At 41.4% G+C, this 23,746-nt stretch overlaps 1 long non-coding RNA gene across 1 annotated transcript in view; it reads left to right on the plus strand.

The window, feature by feature from the left end:
• The window catches only part of LOC143930760 (uncharacterized), a 102,704-nt gene that overhangs the window by 3,933 nt on the left and 75,025 nt on the right, over positions 1-23,746 (plus strand). Inside the window, exon 2 of the long non-coding RNA XR_013262824.1 lies at positions 45-103. This is a non-coding gene — a long non-coding RNA (uncharacterized LOC143930760). The remainder of the gene's footprint in view (positions 1-44; positions 104-23,746) is intronic.

The following is a 23,746-nucleotide window of genomic DNA, read 5'->3' on the forward strand; positions in this document are numbered from 1 at the left end:
GGCCATTATTAATGTGTGCCTCTTATCTTTAATTACTTACACAGGTGTTGTCAGGTGAAGACGGAGACTCTGCACTGGGTGATTGGAGGAATACATAAGAGAGGTAATTCACATGGTATGAATTAAACTGGCATTCAAATAAATACCATATATTGTATACTCTGAGTGGCTTGCAAATGCAATGTGGGCACAACAGTAATGATATACATATTTTACATATGACTATAAATAATATATTTAGGTGTGTATATATATATATATATATATATGTACAGGCATACTCTACTTTTATGTACACAATGGGGTTTATTTACTAAAGCTGGAAAGTGCAAAATCAGGCCCACTTCTGCATAGAAACCACTGAGCTTCCTTTTTTTATTACCAAAGCTTAATTGAACAATCTGGGGTTAAGATTCTATGCAGAAGTGAGCCTGATTTTGCACTTTCCAGCTTTAGTAAATAAACCCCATTGTGTACTTATAAGTGGGGTATGCCTGTATAGGTATTCCTTCCGTTTCTCCCTCTCACCTATGCAGTTTTTTAAAGGGCCATCTGAGGTACATATGATAATCAAGTCTCATAAATGTGGATTATTAAAGGGGGATTTTTAATTGGACCATATGATTATTGCAGCGTCTGCCTAAACTTAAATATTTGTGTATATATTTATAATCAAGATTTATACATTAGCCACTAGAGGGAGATCTCACTGGCTCAATGCAATAGCAGTTCCTATCTTTTAACAACCATTGGGATAAGATGTATTTCATATAGGTAGCACATTGTTTCCAATGAGTCTATTGATGCATAGAGCTTGTATAGAGAATGTTCACTTAGCAAGTAAAGCTATGTTAACTTTAAATACCCAATGATGATGAGTAGGAGGATAAAAAAAAAAAAAAACAGGCTATTGCATTAATGGCTGAATGCTAAAGTAAAGAGAGCTTTGTTTTATTGGGTGATGTTAAAACTCTCCATTACTTAAAGCAGAGTTCCACCCAAAAAAGGAACTTCCGCTTATCTGGTCCCCCCCCCTCTGTGTCACATTTGGGGAGCAGATACTTTGTCAAATATAGGTATTTGCTCCCACTTCCGGTGAGAGATCGCCGCAGATTCCAAAGCGATCTACGCCATGTCCATCCCCTCCTCTGTCCCCTGCTGTCTTTTGGGTGACACACAGGTCCCAGAAGACAGCAGGGACCAGTCAGGATGCACAACAGTGTGACTTGCGCATGCACAGTAGGAACCAGGCTATGAAGCCACAAGGCTTCACTTCCTAGTTCCCTTACTGAAGATGCTAGTGCCTCCACCCATGAGCCGAGGGACTGGTTCGCTTTGCGTAAGGACATTGTGGGCACCCTGGACAGGTAAGTGTCCTTATTTTGAAAGTCAGCAGCTGCAGTATTTGTAGCTGCTGACTTTTATTTTTAATTTTTTTTGGGGCAGAACTCAGCTTTAAAGTATATCTATACCCAAGAACAAAAAATAATATACAACTTATAGATGTGTTGGCTGCTTTCGTTTTTTTCCACACCTAATATTAACATACTTCTTGTCCTAGGGTGACAACAACTGTACTGAGCAGGACTGTGACCCTAGAACAGGGAGTGTGTTAGGACTATATACCACTTCAAAAATTGAAATAACACTCTTAAAGCCACATCCGTATAAACTTGAATTCTTGTCTTCTAACCCCCCTTTTTCCCTATATACCACTTCACTCTCCCTCTCTATAACAGAGGGAGGTGTTTTGTAGTCCACAGAGATAGCAGGAAATGCTAACTGACAACAGTCCAGAAGCAGAGAGATCAGGAAGTTGTCAGATAACAAGAATTCTGGTTGGATGAACAGCTACTTTTTTTTCCCCTTCTTTTGCTCCTGCCCAACAGATATAAGCAGAGCAAAGGGAGCGTGAGCGTAGCAATTTTACGCATTTTTCTGGTGTTTCTTTTTCGACTTTGGCCCATTTTTATGTGCAGCTTGTGCGTATTTTTGAGCTTTGGCATTTTTTTATTAGCCAATAAAGAAAACTATAATCTGTTGCATCATTTGTTGCTAGGTATTTCAGCTTTTTCTGCCTGATTCAAGCTACAAAAAAAAAACTCCAGAACATTTTTTGAACTTCAGGCGACTTGGAGTGGAGATGTGAACCATTTCCACAGAGAATAATAGATTTTTTCTCCTCCAGCATTTTGGAGCTTAGCCTTAAGCAACAAAATGCTGAGGTGTGAGTGGGGCCTTCCATGCACACTGGCTTAAAAATTGCTACTTCTACAGGAGTTTTGTGTTCTGCCTGTAGAAGCAGCTCAATGGTATCCATGCACATTAGGATGATTACAGACATATTTTAACCACTTAAGGACCGCCCACTGTATATATACTGCAGCGGGGCAGCCCTATTGTGTAAAACGACGTATACATATGTAATTTCATGCACGAGGCACTGGGGGAGCTGATGCGTGGGTCCAGCGACTGGGATGTCTACTGGCTACCCACGATCACTCCTCAGAGAGGCAGAATGGGGATCTGCCAGTGCAAACAAAGCAGATCCCCTCACAGGGGAGTACAGAGAGATTGTCTTTTCCTAGTGATCAATAACAGTGATCTTTCTGTATTTACAGTGAGTCCATTTTCCTAACAGTTAGAAAGCACCTCCCTAGGACACACTTGATCACCCCCTAGTATTAATCCCTTCCCTGTCAGTGTCATTTATACAGTGATCAGTGCATATTTTAGCTCTACCCCTTATAGAATCCAACTACTCCATTCCCTGTATTCCACTTGCTTTCACCCATAGTGTCAGGAGTATATAGCTCAGCATTACAGGACAGAAAATACAGTTCAGCATCACAGGACAGAGTATACAACTCAGCATCAAAGGAGAGCATATACAGCCCCAGCATCACAGGACAGAGTATACAGCTTAGAATCACAGGACAGAGTATACAGCCCCAGCATCACGGGACAGAGTATACAGCTCAGAATCACAGGACAGAGTACACAGCTCCAGCATCACAGGACAGAGTATACAGCCCCAGCATCACAGGACAGAGCACATACCTCCCAACTTTAGAATGAGGGACAGTTGAGGCTGATGTAAGCATGCCGCGCGTCACGCCAAAAAGTGGGTGTGGTCAGACTGTTAACAGTGGAAGGGGCTTAAGGAGTATGGTTAAACAAAACAAATCCCCCTTACCACCATCCCTCTATCTATCATTACACAGGACCCCTTCCTCAACACTACCCCCCATTGTACACAGGACCCCCCCATACTAACCCCATCATTAAACACATAGGTTCATTGTTTTATTTGTTTAGGTCAGAGAGGCAGGAAGGGGGGTTATTGTTTAGGGTGGAAAGGCAGGGAGGGGGTTATTGTTTAGGGTAGAGAGGCAGGGAGGGGGTTTTGTTGAGCATGGAGAGGCAGGAAGGGGGGTTATTGTTTAGGGTAGAGAAGCAGGGAGGGGGTTTGTTTAGGATGGAGAGGCAGGGAGGGGGGGGGGGGGGTTTAGGGTGGTGAGGCAGGGGGGACATTTTAGGATGCAGGAAGGGGGGGAATTTAGGGTTTGGGAACCCCACAGCTGCCAGTCACTGTCCTGCACCACAACACTCAGCAGCTCCACCCTCCCACCTCCATGAAGCTCTGCAACAGCTGAGAAAAGTAAACAGAGATGGGGGCAGGGGTAGCCAGGCTCATAGCAGGACACACTACAAACCGGGTGGAGCAGTTACTCTGTAGCCACCCTGCAGAGGAGTCAGAGGACTCAGGGGTTGGGAAGCATGTTGCCGGGAGGGAGAGACATGCCATTGAAAACAGCAAAAGTCCTCTGTCATTTATAGTGAGAGAGATCACCTCCAATCCACCTTCTGCTCTGGTATGCACTTGGGCTCAGCTCTGCACCCACCCGCCGCATCTGTGATCCACTCCCTGCCTCACATTACAGGGTTCCAGGTTGCAGTAAAGTAGTCTCAGTGTCCGCACTCCACTCCGACTCCAGAGAAACTGGAATTGATGCTGCAGTACTGAAAAAGCACCGCCCTGTTGCCCCCCAGTCCCGGCCAATGAAAAAAATGGATAAGAGCAAGGGACATATCATTGGAAAGTGGGAGTGTTTGCAGGCGCATTGCTTGTGCCCTGCCCACGGGCAAATCAGCTTCCCAGCTTGCAATCAGCTGATTGCAAGCTAGAAAACCTTCCCATAGGCCGCCGTGTGTCCGGTGCCTGGTCACTCTTAAAGTGACTTTCTTTTTTTGCCAAAAGCTTAGGGGGGGCCTATGGATGGGCCGCCACTGATTACTAGTGAAAAAATAAATAATAAAAATGCCATAAACCTATCCCCTATTTTGTAGACGCTTTAACTTTTGTGCAAACCAATCAATATACACTTATTGTGATTTTTTTTTTTTTTTTTTTTACCAAAAATGTATAGAAGAATACATATTGGCCTAAACTGATGAATAAATTAGTTTTTATTAATTTATTTATTTTTTTGGATATGTATTATAGCAAAAAGTAAAAAAAAAATAGTAGATGATCAAATATCACCAAAAGAAAGCTCTATTTGTGGGGAAAAAAAGGACATTCATTTCATTTGGGTACAGCATCATACGCCTGCACAATTGTCAGTTAAAGTAACGCAGTACAGTATCGAAAAAAATGGCCTGGTCATCAAATTGTTAGCCCCTGATATTAACAGACAGTTGTGAAAATAACAGATTTGTTTACAAACTGTCAGTAAATTTACAGACGGTTGACAACCCTGCCCCCAATATACAATTTGCGCATAGCTTTTATAATAGCATGTAATGTAGTATAGTTAACCAGTCTGGGCTTCCTTATATTAGAGTCACTGGGTTTGGCTTACTAAAGACAAATACTGTTCACTTGGCAAAGAAGAGTTTCTTCTGAATGGGGTGGAGGTGGAGCTCTGCTGACTTTCATCACCCAATTACGTCCAAGCCAAAATGCTGTTTCTTGCACTTATGATTGGGTAGTCTGTACAAAGTGAAATTTCACTATTTTGCTAAACTCTGGGAAAATATCCCTTTAAATATCCCTTTAAAAGGGCAACTTTCATTGTGTACCGCCTGGTTGTCTTAAGTAAATCAACCACACTACTTCTTTGGAGATCAGAGCCATATCCAGACATCAGACAAGTCTATATACAATCAGGGTCTGGTAGGGTTTTCCCCCCAAAGACTTTTTAAATTCACAGACATAAAATAATGTCTTGGCTAATATACACCACAAATCCCCGGATTAATGATTGCACACATCCAGCTTGTAGAAGTGCAGGGACTTAGAAGATATCACTTGGCCAGACATATAGCAGCAATTATTAACCTAAAACAATTACCATACTGTATGCAGACAGTGGATTGTCAGTCTGCTATAGGCTGCAATTCATGTATCACTTCCACTGGAAGCATTAAAGTATTTATAAAAATGCTACATGTGTAATCTGAAACATGTCCGCATTTTACAGCCATACATTAACAAATACAGATTAGCAATAATTGGATTCACTGTTTTGTGCCAAAGTTCCAAAGCTTGGGAGAGGGGAGGGTGAAGGAAAACATAGTCCTAGCAGAATGAGCCTTCTCTGGAATAAGGACTGGTCCAGGAGGACTACAAAGAGGACCTGTACCTATTCATACTAGAGGACTAACTCTAAACAAACTTTTCAGCTGAACTCATATACAAGTGTTGATTATCTTTTGCATACATATGAAATCTTATGGCTTGTCTACATTTTCTATGTCTCTATTTACCTAATCATCCATATCTATCTATCTATCTATCTATCTATCTATCTATCTATCTATCTATCTATCTATCTATCTATCTATCTATCTATTCATCAGTCCATTTATTCATATCTACCTGTCTATGCATTCCTAGCTGTCTATCCCTCCATGCCTATCTATATTTTCTAGTTCTATCTTTCAAGTTAGTTATCTATTTACATCTATCTATCTATCTGTCTATCTGTTTATTTATCCATATCTATCTATCTATCTATCTATCTATCTATCTATCTATCTATCTATCTATCTATCTATCTATCTATCTCTACAGTATGTGCTCTTTATCTATCTATCTATCTATCTATCTATCTATCTATCTATCTATCTATCTATCTATCTATCTATTCTCTGTTTATCTATCTGTCTATCTATCTACTCTGCATCTACAGTATGTGCTCTTTGTCTATCTATCTATCTATCTATCTATCTATCTATCTATCTACATCTACAATATGTGCTCTTTATCTATCTATCTATCTATCTATCTATCTATCTATCTATCTATCTATCTATCTATATCTATGTACTCTCTGTTTATCTCTATCTATCTATCTATCTATCTATCTATCTATCTATCTATCTATCTAAGTATCTATCTATCTATCTATCTAAGTATCTATCTATCTATCTATCTATCTATCTATCTATCTATCTATCTATCTATCTATCTATCTATCTATCTATCTATCTATCTAAGTATCTATCTATCTATCTATCTAAGTATCTATCTATCTATCTATCTATCTATCTATCTATCTATCTATCTATCTATCTATCTATCTATCTATCTATCTATCTATCTCTATGTACTATCTATCTATCTATCTATCTATTCTCTGTTTATCTATCTGTCTATCTATCTACTCTGCATCTACAGTATGTGCTCTTTGTCTATCTATCTATCTATCTATCTATCTATCTATCTATCTATCTATCTTTCTATCTATCTACATCTACAATATGTGCTCTTTATCTATCTATCTATCTATCTATCTATCTATCTATCTATCTATCTATCTATCTATCTATCTATCTATATCTATGTACTCTCTGTTTATCTCTATCTATCTATCTATCTATCTATCTATCTATCTATCTATCTATCTATCTATCTATCTATCTATCTATCTATCTCTATGCACTATCTATCTATCTATCTATCTATCTATCTATCTATCTATCTATCTATCTATCTATCTATCTATCTATCTATCTATCTATATCTATGTACTCTCTGTTTATCTCTATCTATCTATCTATCTATCTATCTATCTATCTATCTATCTATCTATCTATCTATCTATCTATCTATCTATCTATCTATCTATCTATCTATCTATCTATCTATGTATCTATCTATCTATCTATCTAAGTATCTATCTATCTATCTATCTAAGTATCTATCTATCTATCTATCTATCTATCTATCTATCTATCTATCTATCTATCTATCTATCTATCTATCTATCTATCTATCTATCTATCTATCTATCTATCTATCTAAGTATCTATCTATCTATCTATCTATCTATCTATCTATCTATCTATCTATCTATCTATCTATCTATCTATCTATCTATCTATCTATCTATCTATCTATCTATCTATCTCTATGTACTATCTATCTTTCTATCTATCTACATCTACAATATGTGCTCTTTGTTTATCTATCTATTTCTCTATTTATCTTCTATCCAGGCTTTTTTTATGAAGATAAATGCATGTGCAGATATCAGATCAATAAAGCCAAATGTGACCCTTTTATTGTCCGTATCTTCCCATCAGAAGGTGCGCACATCTCCCATAAGAGGTCCCTATCCTGGTGTGGAGCACTTTGTAGTCACAGCAGGGAGTAGAAGAGCCAGAAGGTTTCTTCATTGACTATTTCCATCATTGCACACTGGCAGGTCTTGTGTAGTAAAAGATAATAGTTAATTCATGACTTGTAGGGACTATGTATTATCTGGATACTGTGAAACCTTCCTCTACTGTGTAATAATGAACAGTTATTGGACACAGAACATATGACACAGGAATTCATTATATGAGACATAAAAATGACCCCTACTGTCAGCTGGCTACTGGCAAAGTATACTGCATGGACTAAGGCTGAGTAATGAATCAACTTGTTTTAAAGGAAACCCATACTAAAAAATATGTGTTGTTAGTAATTGCTGAACTCCTTCTAAAAATGCTAGCTGCCTGGCTGCCTCTGGCTTCCATGTTTTTGGAAATCACTAATCTGGAGAAAGTATGTAAAGAAGTAAAGAGGCCACTGGATCAAGGTGACAGTTTAAGAGCTGGAATTTTCAGGAGAGGTGTGGGGGCGGGGATTTACTAAAACTGGTGGTAGGGACCGATGTGAGTGTGCGATGTACATGTGGAGTGCTGAATACATTGACAGCGCTATATGGGCACCTTAAAGAGGAGTTTCCATAAAAGTTTCCATAAAATAAAAAAAAATTAAAAGTCAGCAGCTACAAATACTGCAGCTGCTGACTTTTAATAATCGGACACTTACCTGTCCCAGGGTCCAGCGATGCGGGGGATCGAAGCCCCGCTCGTCCCACCTCCTCCGCTCGCCGGCGCCGGCATTGCAACTGTGGGCACCCAGCTGTGGCTTCACAGCCAGGCACCCACTGTGCATGCGCGAGCGGCGCTACGTGTCGTGATTGGCCGCGCAGTCATCTGGGACCTGTCACATGTCCCAGATGACTGACAGGAGGGAGGGGGCAGAGCTGAGCCATTCCTGTGGAACACCACTTAATAAAATAGGGATAATTGTAGACAATAAACTGGTTGGATGAGATGGAGAGGAGGGGCAGATGATGTCACCATCTCCACTTTAACCAATTAGAGAATGTCTTGTTTTGATTGAAAAAATAAATAAATAAAAGGCGCTCTGTGAATGGTGACATGCCAAGCAGCACTTGGAAGATCACAGCTCTTTACAGCCATTTTAGTAAAGACTATTCAATGAGAAGAATAGATTAAGGTGGGGATATGATCACCATGTATAAATGCATAAGTGGTCCATATAGTAAACTTGGTGATGAATTATTCACTTTAAGGTCATCACAGAGGACAAGGGGGCACTCTTTACTTCTGGAGGAAAAGAGGTTTCATCTCCAAATATGGAAAGGTTTCTTCACAGTAAGAGCTGTGAAAATGTGGAATAGACTCCCTCCAAAGGTGGTTCTGGCCAGCTCAGTAGATTGCTTTAAGAAAAGGTCTGGATTCTTTCCTAAATGTACATAATATAACTGGGTACTGACATTTATAGGTAAAGTTGATCCAGGGGAATATCCGATTGCCTCTCGGAGGGTCAGGAAGGAATTTATTCCCCTGTTGGAGCAAATTGCATGATGCTTTGCTGGGGTTTTTCACTTTCCTCTGGATCAACTGTGAGTATAGAATTGTGTATATGGGATTGTATTTTTTTTTCCCTTTTATAGGTTGAACAAGATTGACTTGGGTCTTTTTTTCAACCTGACTAACTATGTAACGATGTAAGACTTTGTAAGATTTGCTGAAGAAATGAATGGACGGTTCACATCAGAATGTGGTGTGGGGAATGCGGTGCGTTTTAAGCATTAAGCCCCCTGGCGGTATTCCCGAGTCTGGCTCGGGGTGGAAGTTTTATACCAAAAGCGGTAATCCTGAGCCAGACTCGGGACCGCATCGCTGAATCCAGGAGGAGGTTTACTTACCTTCTCCCTTGGATCCAGCGATGTCCCCCCGCTGTACGAGCGGCTCGTCCTCCGCTCGATTCATCACGGAGCCAATCTCTGTTCCCTGCGAGCGTTGCGACGCACGGGGACGGAGATCCGCGCAAAATTCAAAAAGTTAAACACACACATTACATACAGTATAATGTAATCTTACAGATTACATTGCTGTATGTAATAATTTCACATCCCCTTTGTCCCTAGTGTTCTGTCCAGTGCCCCGCATTCAGCTTTATAATATAAAAACTGTTCTTTCTGCCTGGAAACTGGAGATTGTCCATAGCAACCAAAACTGTCCCTTTACATCAAAAATGATTTTAGACCAGCTAGAAAATAGCGATAATAAATTAGAATCACTCGCAGAATTGAGCGATAGCGATTTGTGGAGAGATCCGTCATCAAATACTGAAAAGTAATGACAGTGACAATTCTGCAACTGAGCAAATTTCAGTGTTTTTGATTTGATTACATTATTGAATAATTTTTATTATTGTTATATTATTATTTGGTATAATTAATTATAGTTATTTATTATATTATAATTTATGATTTCATTTTTCAAACTTTATCATACCCGGGATGTCTGCAATTTCACTTCTTTCAAATGAATGGGATGAAAATCTCACTGCAGGGGAACACACAGAAATTGCACAGGAACTCGCACTGCCTCCCTGTGCGATTCTGGTGTAGAATTATAGGCAACATTTTTTTTAGTTTTTTGGATAGTGTAAAGGAGGGTTATAACCCCTGTCAGATTTATTTTTTTCGTCATTTTTTTCACGTCCAATTGCAGAGATTTGCCTTCACTTCCTTTCCCATAGCCAAATAGGAAGTGAGAAGAAATCCCTGGAAATTAAGGGAATCCCTTGGGGACCCCCAGATCACCAGAACTAGTGTACCCATTGGAAGATTTTCCCTCTACTACTGCTGCTATCAATCTGTCCAAAGAGGAAAGAGACAGGGGCTGGAGCAACTGTGCTCGTGCACATCACTGGATCTAATCAGGCTCAGGTTAGAAAAACGGGGGGGGGGGGGGGGGGGGGGGGCGCCTGGGAGGAGCTGCAGCACAGAAGATTTTTCACCTTATTGCATTAAGGTCATAAATCTCGAGACTTTACAACCACTTTCAATCATACAGAAGGGAAGTTATGTATATTTCATCGCTTGTAGATTTAAAGCATAACTCCACTTTTGTTGAGAAAAAAACATTACCCTCTGGGTGATCAATGTGCATTGCAAGGATTTTAACAAATGTTGTTGCAGATTCCTAACTTTTGTTAGTCTGAAGAAATCCTTGAAGAAATCTGTACTGAGTGGGTCTAATAGGAGTGGTTTCATATTTATCTATCAGGTGTGCACCTGCAGGGCACTAATGATGACATCTTCTGGGCCTGCATCCCTTTAGATGTGTTCCTACTGGGAGTAGCTCATCAAAAATGAAATTTTTGTTGCAGGGGATGCCTGAAATCTGATTTGTATTTTAGGCAGACTTCTGGGAAAAATCAGTGAGCAATCACACAAGCAGCAAATTATGTTTCTGGGGGGTGGTCAGTACACTTTATGTGTACAGAACACCTCCAGGTAGCCATATTGCAATGCATTCTCAGAAAATGACAGCGGCTGCAGATTGAAAAGGAAAGATAATTTTTAATAATATTCAATGTCACTTGTGTTGTAATTGTATACGCTTACCCTATATTATTTTTTCTTTATTTGCTATTTTTTTCCCCACGAAAGTAGAGTTACCCTTTAACCACTTGACGACCAGCTGCCATCATTATACTGCGGCAGCTCGGCACGTTCTCAAGAGCAGTCGTAGCTATACGTTGGCTACTTTAAGTGGGATAGCAGGCGCGCGCAAACTTTTGCGCAAACCAGTCAATATACACTTTTTGCGATTTTTATTACCAAAAATATGTAGAAGAATATATATCGGCCTAAACTGAGAAAAAAAATGATATATTTTTTAAAAAATTGGGGGTATTTATTGTAGCAAAAAGTACAAAATATTGTGTTTTTTTCAAAATTGACTCTCTTTTTTTGTTTATAGTGGAAAAAAATAAATAATAAACACTGAGATCATCAAATACCACCAAAAGAAAGCTCTATTTGTGGGAAAAAAGGACATCAATTTTGTTTTTGTCGTATTGCAAAAAATGCTCTGGTCATTGAGCAGCCAAATGTTCCAGGGCTGAAGTGGTTAATCATTTTGATCGAATCGCACATCGTTCAGATAATAAGATCAAAGCATGTGGCAACCACTAGACTGTTCATGTGTAATTCTATCTGATTGCACAGACTCTGTACAGTAAGAGAATAAACTGCTAATAGGTGGGAAAATCGACATAATCTATTTATTTTGTATCGAATTAGGTAAGCCCTTGCACTACATCGTTGACAGTAGATGTAAAGGAGATTATACATTCAGGTTGTGTATGGTCAGCTTTAGTCAACTTCCAGCTGTCAGTGGTTGCTAAGGAAGCAGCGGTTGCTTACTCCTGCCGCATCCATACCAACCACTGATGTCACCCAGACCATTACGTGGCTGTGAATCTCCAGCCACGTATATATAAATGGGCATGAACTGAAGGGGGAACACCAATGCCTATATATACCACATATCCATATTTGGGCAATGCTATTAACATTTTCCCTGCCCCTTCCCTTATATAACTGATGATACCATGGGGAGCTATCACTCAGCTACGTGTAGTGTCAGGATCAGTCAACTACACCAGGTCATCAGATTTTTTTCAGCAAGCCAGCAGGTGTTTCGTCACATATGCGACCCATCACATCTGGCTACTCGCTGGACTGCGCATGCGCGATGCCGCCATATGCGCAGAATTTTGTGGCCACACCCCTAAGTCCAGGTTCAAGCCCCACCATCCTAGTGAGATAGAGTCAGTTTATAATTATGCAGAGCGAAGCGAGGCTGTGCCCGAAGTGTGGCGAGCGAAGCGAGCCCGCGAGGGGCCCTGTGGCAAAGTGGTGTCTTACAATAGTGTTGGAATGCATATGGCGTCGTGCATGCTCACTCGAGCAGGTAGCAAAATGTGATGGGTAGCCGAATGTGACGTGACACAGGCATCAGGATTTGTTGAGGGATTTACGAGGGACATTTTTTGAGGATCTTTTCTTAAATGAAGGACTTTGCAAACACTTGAGTATGTCTTCTTTTTTTGTCAGATAGGGGGGAGGACTTATTGTTAAAGGTGGTTTCCAGTATACAATAAGCCCCTTGCATGCAGATCCCTGCAGCCACCAGCCTTTGGGAGGACCCTCTGGCAAAGCACCTTGCCCATGTTGACAGCAGGTGGACAGGTATGGTTGGGGGGAAGGCCACACACTCATCTCCCCCTTTTCTAACTCCACAGAGTGCATGCTCGGATTAAGGGTCTGGTATGGATTTTTGGGGGAACCTCATTTTTTTTTTTTGCGTGGAGATCCCCCTTAAAATCCATACCAGTTTTTCTGGGGGACTTAACACTTTTTTTTGTTGCATTAAGTACCCCCTTAAATCCATACATGACTCAAATGGTAGTTTTTTTTTTCATTCTTGCTGTAGGGATTTGCTATGGGAAAAATTTAATTTCAAAAGAAAAACAAATAGCGCACAGGCCCCTCCCAAGGTCCCCTCAAAATACATATCAGACCCTTGGAGAGGTGTGTGTGCTGTTATATTTTCTTTTAAAAAATTAAGCTGGCAATAAAATTTTAAACATTGTTTTTTTCTTTGCAAATGCTGCTGTTGCGCATTCTGAACATTACACAGATGCGCCCCTTAACAGGCAGGATTAGGGTACCCCCTAGGCATATTATTTGGATATTTCTATTGTTGCATTTTTTTATTTGTCTTAAATGGGGTTCAGGTTTTGCATTCAAATGCCTTTGAAGTTTGCTGAGCCCTGATCAAGCCAAAGCCCGGTAGTTTGTCTCATTTCTATTTATGGCCAGCCTTAGAGCCACTGAGTTTTTGAAGATAATTTTAAAGTTCTAGAATAATAATAGAATATTACTTAGAACCCCAACACATGATTTATTAAAGCAGTTGCCGTTTGTAAGTGCAGTTGCTCCAGAGTTTTGTAAATTAGATAAAGCTTCACTTTCACAAAGAATACCCAATCAAATGCAAGGGGAAAAAAAAAACAGCATTTTTGCTTGCACATGATTGGATGATGGAAGTCAACAGAATTTCTGCACATTTGCTAAGCTCTGGAGAAACTACAAAGTGCACAGTCTTTTTCCCTTCAGTAGATCAACCCTATATATTTTTTTAGAAGAGGCCCTAGAACAGGCATGTCCAAAGTCTGGCCCGCGTTCCGGTTATGAACGGCCCGCCTGGTTATCTGGACATATATATCTTTTGTTGCCCCCAACGATCTCCCAGCGCCATACACACAGGAGCATTTCCTGTTTACATTGCAGCCTCTGTAAGTCCCATCTCCTGTGCTGCCATTGGAAGACGTTCTGTCCATCAAAGGAGGCAGGACTTTCTATTAAAGAGGCCGCTGAGAAAACAGGAGTTTCTCCTTTATCTAATCTTTTGGCACTCGTCCCGCCCCCTCCCTGTCCCCTCCGAGGCTGCAGATGGATGGGTATCAATCAGGCTGCACTGATGCAATGATGAGTCTGCATTCCTGGCAATACTGGGTGCTGCATTCCTGGCAATACTGGATGCTGAATTCCTGGCAATGGGTGCTGCATTCCTGGAAATACTTGCAATGCTGGGTGCTGCATTCTTGGCAATGGTGGGTGCTGCATTCCTAGCAATGGTGGGTGCTGCATTCCTGGCAATACTGGGTGATGCGTTCCTGGCAATGGTGGGTGCTGCTTTCCTGGCAATGATGGGGGCTGCATTCCTGGCAATGATGGGGGGCTGTATTCCTGGCAATACTGGGTGCTGCAATTTTGGTAATACTGGGTGCTGCATTCCTGGAAATGGTGGGGGTTGCATTCCAGACAATGATGGGGGCTGTATTCCGGGCCAATCTGGGTGTTGTATTCCTGACAATACTGAGTGCTGCATTTCTGGCAATACTGGGTGCTGCATTCCTAGCAATGGTGGGTGCTGCATTCCTATCAATAGTGGGCGCTGCATTCCTGGCAATGGGGGGTGCTGCTTTCATGGCAATGGTGGGGCTGCAGATGGGCACTAAGCCTTATTTTGCTTCTTAGTTCTTTATTTAAAATGTACGTTTTTTTCCTGAAACTTCCCTCTTAAAGTGAAGGTGCGTGTAATACGATATATCCAAATAACACGCCCGAGCTCATCTCTTTACTCACACACAGCCACAAAGGCAAGAGAATTCTTGTTGGGCAGTGTATTAGTGCTCGAACTAACAAACACACCGAATTATAATGGTTCAAAGGATGTCAGGCAGTGCCAATGGTTGGCCCTCATGCATGTTCACTTAATCAAATCTGGCCCTCTTTGAAAAAAGTTTGGACACCCCTGCCCTAGAGAATAAAATAGTGGTTGTTGCAATTTTGTCACACGGTATTTCCACAGCGATTTTTCAAACACAATTTTTTTGTGAATAAAAATACACTTTAATGAATAAAAAAAAACACACAATATTTAACCAATTTTAAAAATATGAAAGATGATATTACGCTGACTAAATAGATACCCAACATTTCATGCTTTAAAGTTGTGCACGCTCATGGAATGGAGCCAAACTACGGTACTTAACAATCTCCATAGACGACAGTTTAACATTTTCTACAGGTTACCAGTTTAGAGTTACATGGGTAATCTAGTGCTAAAATGATTGCTCCTGCTGTGAGTTTGTGGCAATACCTCACATGTATGATTGATTTGAACTCCATTTACATATGTGGGCGTAACCTACATATGCGTTTACCACTGCGCGTGAGCACGGGGGAGTGGATAAAAATATATATCTTTTTTTACTCATCCTTTTTTACTATTTATTTTAGTATATATATATATATATATATATATATATATATATATATATATATTTTTTTTTACACTGTCCCTTTAACCACTTTCAGACAGGACCATTTTGCTGGCTTAAAGTGGAAGTAAACCCACTTTTTTAACTTTTACCTACAGGAAAGCCTATAATAAGGCTTACCTGTAGGTAAAAAAAATATCTCCTAAACCTGTACGGTTTAGGAGATATTCCCCTCGGTATGCGCCGCTGACTGCAGCGGCGCATGCGCACAAGGGGGTTCTCTCCGCGAAAATCCGGCAGCGCTCGTCCGGCCGGATTTAAATCTCCCGCGCGCATGCGCGGGAGTGACGATATCGCGGCTCCGGCCACTCACAGCGCCGGAGCCGCGATACCCGGAAGAGACGCCGAGGGAGCATGTCGGCTTCCTCGGCGTGGATCGGGCGAGATGTCGGGGCCTCGTTCTAAGGTAAGTATTTCATAATGAGCTAGTATGCGGTGCATACTAGCTCATTATGCCTTTTGCTTTGCAGGTTTAAAAAAAAAAAAAATGCGGGTTTACTACCGCTTTAAGCCCAGACCACTTTTTGCGATTCGGCACTGCGTTGCTTTAACTGACAATTGCGCGGCTGTGTGACGTGGCTCCCAAACAAAATTGATGTCCTTTTTTTCCCACAAATAGAGCTTTCTTTTGGTGGTATTTGATCACCTCTGCGGTTTTTATTTTTTGCGCTATAAACAAAAAAAGATCGACAATTTTGAAAAAAACGCATTATTTTTTACTTTTTGTTATAATAAATATCCCCCAAAAATATATATAAAAACATTTTTTTTCCTCAGTTTAGGCCGATACGTATTCTTCTACATATTTTTGGTAAAAAAGATCATAATAAGCGATTATTGATTGGTTTGTGCAAAAGTTATAGCGTTTACAAAATAATGGATAGTTTTATGGCATTTTTATTAATATTTTTTTTTTACTAGTAATGGCGGCGATCAGCGATTTTTATTGTGACTGCGACATTATGGCGGACACATCAGACATTTTTGACACATTTTTGGGACCATTGTCATTTATACAGCAATCACTGCTATACAAATGCACTGATTCCTGTGTAAATGACACTGGCAGTGAAGGGGTTAACCAGTGGGTGCTGTAAAGGGGTTAAATGTTCCTAGGGGCGCGTTACTAACTGTTGGGGGCTGGGCTTTCTTTTAGTGAACACTGATCTCTGCTCCAATCATATTGAGCAGAGATCAGCATCACTTGTTGCTAGGCAGAACTGGGTGATGCTGTTTACAACGGCATCTCCTAGTTCAGCCGCCCCATGAGATGCCCGCGGCGATCGAGTCCACGGAACCCGCGACCGCACTCACGGGGGTCCCGACCGGCAGCGAGCGTGCCGCCGGCAGTGCGCTCGCGATGGCAGGGCGGCAAATTTACAGGGACGTACAGGTATGCCCATTTGCCTGGCCGTGCCATTCTGCCGACGTACATCGGCGTGCGCCGGTTGGGAAGTGATTAATGGGCCAGTTCACACCACATGCAGTCCAGTGTTTTTTTTTCTGCATCAAAAACACATGGAAATTAGGTTATATCAGGGCTTTTTTTCAGCGGGAACGAGGGGGAATGCAGTTCTGGCACCTCCAACACTGAATGTATGTACTGGAAAGGGGTGCTGGAGGGTCTATTGATGCTTGCTGCTGGGGTATCCATTATCGCTGGTGGGGATCTGTTTTGGGGTGGATGTCTATTGTTGCTGGGTAAGTCTACTGTTGCTGGTGGGCGGGGGGTTCTTATATTGCTGGGGGGTCAATTGTTGCTGGGTGGGATCTACTGTTGAGGGAGAGGTCTATTGTTGCTGGTTGCTGAGAAATCTGTTATTTCTGCTAGGGGTCTATTGTTGCTGGGGTGGTATTTTGTTGTGGGGGGTCCATTGTTGTTGGCGGAAAGTCTTTTGTTGTGTGGGGGGGTCTATTGTTGCTGGAGGGGATGTCTTTGGTTGTGTGGGGGATCTATTGTTTCTGGGGATCTATTGTTGCTGCGGAAGGTCCATTGTTTCTGGGGTGGAGTCTATTGTTGCTCATAGCAAGGGATGTTTTAATATCTTTCTTGTTTCCATTACCACAAAGTAGCACAAAATACTCGGTTCTGTATTCTCTGAAAGGTGCTGTACTGGGAGGTTCGTAAGGGATGGATCCAAGGGATGGTGCTCAGAGACGGGCAGGGGGCATAGATGAAGTGTGACTCGGAAAAGGGTGGAGTTCCTGCACTTATTCTCTGAGAAACAAAGCCCTGATTTATATGGTTTTCAATGGCATAGTTCACACCAGTGTTTGCAGTTTCAGTGCATTCCAGTTCCAGAAAAAAAAAGTAGAACATGCTGCATTTATCCTGCACTGGAACATTGTGAAACGCATCAAAAACACACTGGAACGCACCAGAAACGCACCCAAATGCACTAAAAATGCACTGTAACACACATGTCCTTATTTAAGGTTGAGAAAAAAGAGGGAGAACAAATGCACTGGGCTGCATTAAAAAAGCATCTGGAACACATCCGGTCTGCGTTTCTATTGTGTGAACTGGCCCTTACTCACAATACTGACCTGTAATGAAGTATTTCCTACATTTGCAGACAGCTGGATCCTGGAGAAATCTTCTGTGCAGGGTGCCTAGTCCTCTTCCTGTCTCTGAACTTCTGAGGCTACAAACAGCTTCAGTTCTTCAGGCAAAAGAGCAGTACAGATGCCCCCTATTTCCTCTTCCTCCTTGGAGAAGAGGGCTTTCATGAATTACACTGGTTGAAACTCAGCCTGTGAATGAGAAAGAATCCTGTGACTGATCAGACTTCCTCATTCACAGATCATGTTACAGGGCAGTGTAATCAGTAAAATAACTTTTCTCAATGGGGAGAAGGAAGCAGAGCAAGGGTTGTGTTCCCATCAAACCATCTGTACTGCTGGTCTGCCTAAAGACCCCAGAAAAATACATTGCATTGCAGAAAGTAGTGACGTTTTCTCCAGGATCCAGCTGTGTGCACAACGTGGGTCATACTCATTACAGGTAAAAGATGTGAATAAAGCTGTAGGATTTTTTTTTTCTTTTAGCTAAGCTTCAGCTAATTTTTAAAATGCCAGCAGTGTAAGTGTCTGGATTTGGCCTGGAAGCAGCCTTCTCCAGTCTCCCTAAAGCAAAACTTAGCGGCCGGCGGTAGGGACCAACATGAGTGTGCAATGTATAGGGATAATTGTAGACACTCACTCAGGTTGAACTGGATGGACTGGTGTCTTTATTCAACCTAACTAACTATGAAACTATGAAACTATGTGCTAGCAAGAAGCATGTTGACAGAAGGAGAAAGCAGAGTGGCACAGAGATGAGCTTATCAGTCGGCTGCTTCTCTTTTTAATGTCTAACACTTACAGGTCTTTAATCTTCCTAAGCCTTTGACTACTTAACCACCTCCTGCCCACCAAAATGATGATGGAGCTGTGCGGCTCTCATTCTGTACCAAAATCATATGAGGTCGCCCAGTCTTAACGCGTATGTGTGCCCAATTTTGGGTGCAATGTGTCCCTGGGACATGGTGCTACCCTGATCTCGGTAAAAAGCCGCAACTGTGCCTACTAGCCTAGAAAATGGCCATTACATTTAACATTCAATTTCTATTGATTTGACTGTGGTTCGGCAACTTGCGTTTCAGTAAAGATGGGCAAACCTGCTCCGAACCAAACCTAGGTAGTTTGTCTCATCCTTACACATCAACATGCCAATGACTTACCTGCTGGAAAAGGTACATTGTGCAGCATTTTAGTAGAGTACGTCTCACTCGTGAGAGAAAAACTGTACTGTCCGTTTCTATAGCCAGTTTCATGGGCCCTGTATTGTGGGCAAGAAAAATGTTTATTCATTTGATGTGACAGGACCATGGCGCTCACACTACCACCATGCTATGGAAAACAGTCACAGCTCTGAATGTGATCTCACTCTAAGGCTGGGTTCAGACTATTGTGAATTGGATCCACGCATCCAATTCGCAATAGCAAGAGATTGTGACAGGCTCTCTATGGAGCCCGTTCACATATCTCTGATGCGGCTCCAGTGCGAATTTGCACAGGATCCCTGTGCATCTTTTGGCCCATTTTAAGTCTGAATTCAGCCAAAAATTGGGGCTGAAATTGGACCTGAAACGATGAACCAGGATGCACAGGACCCCTGCTGGGGTGAACCGAGCCTTACTGCCTTGGAGCCCAGCAATGCTATAGTGTTACTGTGTGGAACATGTGAAGGTGATCAATATCCCTCCTTTTTTGTTCAATGGATGAATAGTATCACAACATGTTCAATCTTTTCTTCTCCTTGTCCTTGTTACACTAATGCCGCATACACATGACTGGACTTTCCGGCAGAATAGATCTGACAGAATCATTCCGTCGGATAGTCTGATCGTGTGTGGGATAATCCAATCGTTTTTCTTTAACCACTTGCTTACTGGCCACTTAAACCCCCCCTCCTATCCAGACCAATTTTCAGCTTTCAACAAACACTGTCGCACTTTGAATGACAATTGCGCGGTCATACAACACTGTACCCAAATTAAATTTTTATAATTTTTTCCCCCCAAATAGAGCTTTCTTTTGGTGGTATTTGATCACCTGTGCGTTTTTTTTTTAGATTAAAAAGACAGAATTAAAAAAAAAAGTTATTTTTTTGTTTTAAAATTTTATAACGGGTAATTTTTGTCTGTCATTGATGTACGCTGATGAGGCGGCGCTGATGGGCACCGATAGGTGGCACTGATGGGTGGCAGTGATGGGCACTGATGGGTGGCTGTGTTGGGCACTGATCGATTACACTGATAAGCAGCACTTCTAGGTGGCACTGATTAGCACCACTGGTGGGCATTGATATCTGGCACTTGTGGGCATCGATAGGTGGCACTTGTGGGCACCAATAGGTTGCACTTGTGGGCATTGATAGGTGGCACTCGTGGCACCATTGGTCGGTATAAATGAGGCATAATTGCCTCATTCTCTTAGGGACCAATGTCCCTTTAAAATAAGTTGGTGATCTGCTTTTTTTTTCTCCTCCACTGTCAGTGTGAGGAGAAAAAAAAAACGATCACTGAGCTTTTGTTTACATCATGTGATCAGCTGTCATTGGCTGACAGCTGATCACATGGCAAGGGGCCGGTAGCGGTACTCAGATCGTGGTCACTCGAGTCTCGGTGACTCGGTGATCACGGCACGCGCAGGGGGCATGCACAGGGGAGGCTGTCATATGACGGCCTCCCGGAAATTCACATCCGCGCTGTGGCCGTCATTCAACCAGAATGTCAGGTAGTTAAAAAATTCAGACGGACCTAGAAATAGAGCATGTTTCAAATCTGTCTGATGGACTCAATTTCTATCGGGAAAACCATTCGTCTGTATGCTGGTCCGATGGGTCAAATATGACGCAAGGGCAGCTATTGGCTACTGGCTATTGAACTTCCTTTTCTAGTCCTGTCGTACGTCATCACGTTCAAAACTAACAGACTTTCGAAAGGACTTCAGTCTGTTCGTGTGTGGGCAAGTCCGTTTGTTCGGAAGTCCGTCGAGAAGACCGCAGACCTTTTCTGCTGGAAAGTCCGGTCGTGTGTATGCGGCATTAAGCTTATATCTGGATAGATGGACAGATCTGCTACTGAATTTAGACTTTCTCTGTCATTAGGAATGCAGAACTTGTCCTTTGGAATTAAATAATAATCTATTGAAAATGAATTGAAGGTTGGGAACTATTCTTCATCAAAGAATGACCATGCTGAATGTTTTCAGACAATAGGTTGTACAGTATTAGCATAAACAAAAGAGGGTTCCTAGTCAAAATACATTCATCCTTGGAAGTCCTCAGTTTTTACTGTTAAAGTAAGAATATCTTTTGGTGCTTCCAAAGCATATATAACATTTTCATCCAGACCTGCAACTTTAATGCAATCACAGATGTATTAAACATGTTTCATTTGTACCTAGAACATGCGCATTAAATATTTATGAATTTTCTGAACAAAAAACACATTCATAGTTAGAATGTTTGTTTCAGAAAAATGTTCCATACTGTTGCTTCAAATGTTCTGATTGCTTTTTTTTTAAAGACGATCATTGATTTTACCCATTGTTCAGAAAATGGAATGAGAAAATGTTTGGAAATAAAAATGTTAAAAAATAAAAATCGACTTTGCTCAATATTCAACTACCATTGAATGTTTATGGGTAATGTAAACCCTTACATAAAGTCAATTGGAGTGCCTAAAACAGTTCCATCTCAATTTAAAGTGGTTGTAAACCTCACACATTAATTATGTGTACTTGTCTCAATCCAGAGCACTAAGTGTAATTTCTGTCCGCTGCCTTGCTCCACTGTTATAAGCATGAATCACTTGACATGAGTCAAGAGAAAAATGGTAACAGGGGAGAGACCTCCAGCAGATTTACCTCAGCTCTGTTCTTGTATGCTGTTTGAAGGGGGGGTGTGTCTCTTCCCTCCAATCAGCTCACAGAGCTCTCCTCACTGATGTAACTTCAGCTCTCCGCCCCCTGCTTTTCAGAGTTGAGAGATCCCATATAAATTCTACACTTTGAATAGATGTAGGTGAAAGATGGCTATAGATATACAGGTACAACTTATGTAGGAGAATTTGTTTCCTCTCTGTGTATCATCCGAGGTCAGTCACTTCACTACGTATATGTAGGGGTTTACAACCACTTTATTGTGGCTTGATGTGCAGTAGATTTAAGCAAGCCACTGACATAATCAAGTTGATTTACTAAAACTGAGAAGTGCAAATCAACATAGAAACCAATTCCAGGTTGCTTTGTCAAAGCTTAAATGAACAAGTTGAAGTTAGAAGCTGATTGGTTTCCATGCACAGCTGCACCACATCTTGAAGGAAATGGGGAGAGAAAAGCACCAAAACCGCCAATAGTGCCTAGATTCCTTGAGCTGACCCACTGCACTTCTTACATGCTTGTCATTCTGCGCAGCCTGTGAGTGCATTACCTGTTTTATTATTGTTCATTATTCAATAAATGTTACTGCACTATTGGCAGTTTTGGCACCTATCTCTCTCCATCCCCTTGTTACAGCGGCCGGGTCCCCCAGCCCTCCCTAGAGGCTTCCTAATCCCCTCCATGCAGTGTTTTCAAGAGACTGTTTGAACTTATTTATTCACCAGTCCATCTTTCCTCTGGGATGATTGACTTTCTGTTCTACCCTCTTTTATAAAAACGTTTTTTTTACCTTTGTTCACACCACGAGGTGTTTTGCACATGTATACATATTGATCACCTAACCCAGATTAGTATCATACACAGTTCAATTGTTACCATTTCCAATTCCATTGTCTGCTGGCAACAAGTGCAATGCTGAGTTTAACATATAGCATGCTGCACCGGATTGTGCACGCTCTAGTTTTAGTAAATCAACCCCAATGCATCTCAGAGGTATATTGTTAAAAAAACGTAATAGATGTTAAAAAGCTGCACAAACACACACACCAGTGCAGCCCTTGAACCCTTTCATAGGCAAATTATCATTTTGCCATAGGGGAAATTTAGGGTAGCTTGCCTTGGTTGCCTATAAACAGCCTTTATATTTGCTGCTAGGGAAGATAAAGTTATGCTGTCATTTGTTGCCAAGGAAACATCCTATGAGTTATTCCGGTGGAAGGGTTGAGGTAGGATTGGCACCTATGTAACTGGAAGAGCAATATTCACTCACTTAGAAAATTTACTCCGTTAAACCAATGTTCTTTTCCCATCTCAACATTTTCCAGCACAAAAGAAAGTCACAAAAATGCACAGTGATTTATGGCTGTGTTTTATGTTCTGTGCTGTATGAAGCCTTCCCTGCCAAATTCAGGGCACTTAGATTTAGCAGCTGTTTAATTGCCTCTGATTCTGTCTTTGAGCTCATTGACTAAAATGTCAGTTTTCATACGGTTTTGCTACACCACTTCACAGTTTTTTAACTCTATGTTTGCTTGTATTTGATAAGGTCCACATTTGTGAACAGCTGGGTTGTGTATCCATGACATAAGGCCAGGTTGCCATGATGAATATATTATTTGGGAAATATGCTTTATGTCAGAATAGTTTTTAGGTCCATTTCGTCAGAAGCATCAAATGACTTTTCTGTAGATGTTTGGTTGGTTATGTGGTTGTATAGTCCCTCCCATTGCAGTCTGAAACAGTTGTGGGTGGGATTGGGCGAAAAAATGGTATGAAGTGTAAACTATACTATCTCCA

The sequence above is a fragment of the Lithobates pipiens genome, unplaced genomic scaffold, assembly GCF_037356315.1.
Source record: "Lithobates pipiens isolate NorthernLeopardFrog02 unplaced genomic scaffold, aLitPip1_a1.2 Scaffold_25, whole genome shotgun sequence".
Taxonomy (NCBI): Eukaryota; Metazoa; Chordata; class Amphibia; order Anura; family Ranidae; genus Lithobates; species Lithobates pipiens.